Source organism: Rhinatrema bivittatum, chromosome 1, assembly GCF_901001135.1.
Source record: "Rhinatrema bivittatum chromosome 1, aRhiBiv1.1, whole genome shotgun sequence".
Classification (NCBI taxonomy): domain Eukaryota; kingdom Metazoa; phylum Chordata; class Amphibia; order Gymnophiona; family Rhinatrematidae; genus Rhinatrema; species Rhinatrema bivittatum.
In genome coordinates, this window is record NC_042615.1 from 301,118,865 (window position 1) to 301,124,883 (window position 6,019).

A 6,019-nucleotide genomic window follows, 5' to 3' on the forward strand; every position below is an offset into this window, starting at 1 on the left:
AGTGGATACTCTAAGGTTAGGGAGCCAACAGGAATATCATCAAATACAAAAACAATTTAAAGATACCACAGATAGAATTAAAATGCTGGAGACTAAAGATAAAAAGATTCAAGAATTTCAATCAGTAGTGGTTAAGGATAGGGAATTTATAACAAGACGGATAGAGACCCTTGAAAATAATGCTAAATGTTTGAACTTAAGATTTTTAAACTTTCCCAGGTTAATTGGAGAAGTGCCAATGATTACTTTAAAAAAATTTCTGATTGAAAATCTTGGGTTTGTTAGTGAAGAGTCTCCCTTGGTAATAAATTGCCATTTCCTACCCAAACCAAGAAATGTTATTCCAGATGTTTCTAATGACTTTCTCGAAGATTCCTCAGCACAGGTGATAGATAGAGGTACTTTACTTGCAACCTTTTCATCAATTAATGATATTAATTTGATAATGAAAAAATATTTCAGTAAGTACTCTATCAATCACCTAGGGAAAGTAGTTAAAGTGTTCCCTGACCTAGCAGCATCCACCCAAATAAGGCGAAAATCCTTTTTGGCATTTCGCCAAGAAATTATTGCTTTAGGATTTTCTTTCACTTTAAGATTCCCTTGTAAATGTTTAATTAAAAAGCAAGATGAATTTTTTATCTTCTTTGTCCCTGAGCAACTTAAAAGTTTTCTTGAACAACGTAGATTATCAACCTCCTCTCCTATGTCCAATGTTTAAAAGGAAAAGACAAGGGAAAATATATAAATATGCAGGATCTATGCAATTAATTTCTTGTTTAATGAATGTAAGTAATAATTCTCCCCTAGTTCCCCCCCCCCCCCCCCCCCCGCATACCTCTCTTTTGAATTGATATGTATGGTGATGATATTCGAATCTATAATTATTTATTATAGGATTATGTGTTATAGAAAGTTTCAATATTATCGAACCATGTATTTCCTTTTCATTGTGATCATGTTTTTGTGTGAACACTGGAAAAATCAATAAATAAAGAATTTAAAAAAACTCTCAGACGCTTCTTAGGATTCACCAACTATTACAGGACCTTCATCAAGAATTACTCTTTACTTACAGTGCCGCTTACAGCTATGACAAGGAAAGGTGCCAACGTTGCTAATTGGTCTCCTGAAGCAATAGTTGCATTCCAGAAGCTAAAGGATGCCTTTTCAAGCAAGCCGTGTCTTCGACACCCAGATCTCTCCAAGCCTTTCAACGTAGAGGTCGATGCCTCAGACGTTGGCATAGGGGCAGTATTAAGCCAGGCTGGTGATTCTAAGGTTCCACATCCATGCTCATTTTTCTCCCGTCGCTTCTCTCCTGCCGAGAGAAATTACGGACTTGGAGACAAGGAACTTCTGGCTATAAAGATGGCATTTAAAGAATGGTGCCCTTGGCTCGAAGGAGCGCTACATCAAGTAACAGTCTTCACAGACCATAAGAATCTGGAGTACCTCCGCCGGGCTCAGCGCCTGAATCGTAGACAAGGGAGATGGTCTCTGTTTTTCAACAGGTTCAACTTCGTGCTCAAGTACCACCCCGGAGATAAGAATATCAGAACCGATGCTCTTTCTCGCCCTTTCCTCTCAGAGGACATACCTGAAGAGCCGCAACACATCATTGACCCAGAGAAGGTCATATTGGTAGCTACCCACTCGGTACCTGCAGGAAAGACTATCGTATCCAAGAACCTCAGGAAAAAGTTATTGGCTTGGGCCCACGACTCCAAACTCTCAGGACATCCTGGGCAACCTAGAACCCTGGCTAAACTGCAAACCTTTTATTGGTTGGAGTAGACCCCTTTTATTGGTTGGAGTAGACCCCATGGATGACTCCGAAGGGTTATCCATGGGGTCTACTCCAACCCTTGCCAGTGCCTGAAGAATCTTGGACACATATTGCCAAAGACTTTGTGGTACATTTACCTTCTTCAGGAGGGAACAACACCATTTGGGTAACCATTGATAGGTTCTCGAAGATGGCACATTTTGTGGCTCTCCCAGGGTTACCTACCGCCATGGAGCTCGCCAAGCTATTTATTATGCATGTCTTCTGCCTGCATGGCTTACCTAAGCACATAGTCTCCAATCGAGGAGCCCAGTTCACAGCTAACTTCTGGAAGGCACTATGTAAGAAGTTCGATATAGCCCTCGACTTCACATCGGCATATCATCCTCAATCCAACGGGCAAACAGAGAGGGTGAACAGGACACTCAAGCAGTACATTCGTGCCTACATGAACACCCGACAGAATGACTGGAGTGAACTATTGCCATGTGCAGAATTTGCCATAAATTCTCATCCAGCAACATCCACTGGATCAACACCATTCAAAGTGGTTTACGGACGACTACCACTGCCATCTCCATTATCAGTGTCGTCCCCGGCAGCTCAATCTACTTCCAAAGATATCCAACAACTCTGGACTCAGACAAAAGAGATACTTGTTAAAGCAGGACTACGGGCAAAGAAAAGATACAATGCTCATCACTGCAAGGCTCCAGACTTCAAGCCTGGTGATAAAGTCTGGCTTTCCACTAAGCACCTAAGACTTAAACTTCCTTCAGCTCGATTCGCTCCTCGCTTCGTTGGACCTTTCCCCATTCTCCAACGACTGGGCAGTCTCACCTACAGTCTGAAGCTACCATCTATTCTAAAGATCCACAATGCAATCCACGTCTCACTATTGAAACCTGTGATACTCAGTGAGTTCTCCAACAAGATACCTGATACTACACCTGTAGATGCAGAGGAAGACATCGAATACAAAGTTGACGCAGTTCTCGATGTGAGAAAACGAGGCAGAGTATGGGAATACCTCCTGTCATGGAATGGGTATGATCCAGAAGAAAATTCTTGTACTCCAATGTCCAATATCCTAGAAAAAAAGAGATGCTAAAGGACATTCATCATCTGCATCCTCAAAAGCCAAGACCTGGTAGGAATCAGCGTGGATGCTCTTTGAAGTGGAGTACTGTTGCTTTCATTGGTCTTCGACAGCTTTGCCCCGCTTGCCTCACCCTGTTATCGGCTCCTCCCGCTTACCTGGGCAAGATGGCTACTGCAGCGTCGTCAAGCCGACCTCTCTGAAGTCCCCAGAATGGCTATGGTTCAGCCTTCCGCCATTGCTCCTCCCAGGTACCTACTAGGGTGCGCGAGCGAGTCACCCACGTCTTTATATGACCCTTGGCACGAACCTCGAGGGTGTTCCCTCATCTTGACGTCACGCCATCTGGGTATATCAACTTCTCAGATTTGCTAGCCTGTTGAGTTGGCAAGGACTCGAACAAGGACTCAAACAAGGACTCGATCTGTTCCTGTCTGCACTACTCTACCACTTCCATGCTGCCACTGGAAGCTCTCCTTCTGCCCTTCAGGGTATCAACTAACCTGGGTAACCGCTCCTCGGGGCCCTCTGCTTTATTCCAGGTGCCTTTCAGGGAACAGGCACATGCTTCTCGAGGGCCTGCTCTCCCTGCTTCGGTGCCTGTACCATCTACTACTATTCTGGTGGAATTGCATACCTACAGCTAATACCGTGTGAATACTCTACTGCTCAGTCTATCTCCTCCACAGTAACTCCTCGCTGGGTAACCTGCTGCGGAACCTCCTGACATCATCCAGGAGAGAAGGGCTCCCTCTGCCAAGGTCCCTGAGACTGCAACTCATCACTGCCACCTTGTGGTCATCATCAAGCTGTATAATAAAAGAGTTCAATTCCGGTGTTTTGTGTCTAAGAGTCTAGCCCAGTGCTGTGGCTCCTCACGGGGCTCCTCCCCGTGGGCGTGGTCACCTCCACAGCACCCAAGGATCCACCAAAACACACATAATAACAACACAAAGAGGTTCCAATAAAAAGAAAAGTAGTCCAAGTCCCTAATTAAAGACTCACCTGAGCTTAAAGATTCCAATTTATCCATCAAATGAAAAGCAGAATGTTAATACAAACAAAAAACACTTTGAAATGTTTGTATGCTAATGCCAGAGTTTAAGAAGTAAGATGGGAGAATTAGAGTACATAGCAGTGAATGATGACATAGACTTAATTGGCATCTAAGAGACATGGTGGAAAGAGGATAACCAATGGGATAGTGCTATACCAGGGTACAAATTATATCACAATGATAGGAGCATCTTGGTGGCGGGGTGGCACTTTATGTCTGGGATGGCATAGACTCCAACAAGGTAAAGTTCCTGCATGAGACTAAATGCACAATTAAATCTTTATGGGTAGAAATCTTGTATGTTGGGGAAGAGTATAGTGATAGAAGTATACTACTGTCCACCTGGCCAAGATTGTGAGACAGACAGTGAAATGCTAAGAGAAATTAGGGAAGAAAACCAGATTGGTAGTGCAGTAATAGTGGGAGATTTCAATTACCCCAGTATCGACTGGATAAGTGAAACATCAGGGCATGCTAGGGAGATAAATTTCCTGGATGGAATAAAAGACAGTTTTAAGGAGCAATTGATTCAGGAACCAATGAGAGAAGGAGCAATTTTAGATCTAATTCTCAGTGGAGTGCAGGATTTGTTGAGAAAGATAATGGTGGTAGAGCCACTTGGCAATAATGATCATAATATGATCAAATTTGAATTAATGACTGGAAGGGGGACAGTAAGTAAATCCATGGCAAGTTAAATGTAAGACATTGATAAGAGGCTACGAGACAATTTGAAAAGAAATTGGCCATAGAGGCAAAAATTCACAATAAAAACTTTTTAAAATATATCAGAAGTAGAAAGCCTGTGAGGGAGTTAGTTGGACTGTTAGATGATCGAGGGGTTAAAGGCACTTAGGGAAGATAAGGCCATCATGGAAAGATTAAAAAAAATGTTTTGCTTCCATGTTTACTGAAGAGGATGTTGGAGAGATACCCATTTTGGAGATGGTTTTCAAGGGTATCTATTCAGATGAACTGAACCAAATCGTGGAGAACCTGGAAGATGTGGTAGGCCAGATTGACAAACTGAAGAGTGGTAAATCACCTGGACTGGATGGTATACACCCCAGGGTTCTGAAAGAACTAAAAAATGAAATTTCAGTCCCATTTCAATTAATTTGTAACCTATCATTAAAATCATCCATTATATTGAAGATGGAAGATGACTAATGTAATCCCAATATTTATAAAAGGGCTCTAGGGGTCATCTGAGAAACTATAGACCATTGAACCTGACTTCAGTGCTAGGAAAAATCATGGAAACTGTTATAAAAAATAAAGTCATAAAATATTTAGATAGACATGGTTAAATGAGACACAGCCAGCATGGATTTTCCCAAGGGAAATCTTACCTCACAAATCTCCTACATTTTTTTTGAAGAGGTGAATAAACATGTGGACAAAAGTGAACTGGTAGATGTGGTGTATTTGGACTTTTAGAAGGTGTTTAGCAAAGTCACCCATGAGAGGCTTCTAAGAAAACTAAAAGGTCATGGGATAGGAAGTGATGACTTTTTGTGGATTGCAAAGTGGTTAATAACAGGAAACACAGAGTAGGATTAAATGGTAATTTTTCACAGTGGAAAAAGGTAAACTGTTAGGAATTATTAGGAAGGGAATGGAAAATAAAACAATGGATGTCATAATGCCTCTTTATCGCTCCATGGTGTGACCGTACCTTGAATACTGTGTACAATTCTGGTCACTGCATCTTAAAAAAGATATAGTTTCACTGCAGAAAGTGCAGAGAAGGGCAACCAAAATGATAAGGGGCATAGAATGGCTCCCCTCTGAGGAAAGGCTAAGGAAGTTAGGGCTGTTCAGTTTGGAAAAGAGACAATTGAGGGGGGATATAATAGAGTTCTACAAAATCATGAAAGGACTTGAAAAGGTTAATGTACATCAGTTATTTACTCTCAGATAATAGAAGGACTAGGGGACACTCCATGAAGTTAGCAAGTAGCTCATTTAAAACAAATTGAAGAAAATTCTTTTTCACTCTGCGCATAGTTAAGCTCTTGAATATATTGCCAGAGATTGTGGTTACAGCAGTTAGTGTAACTGGGTTTAAAAA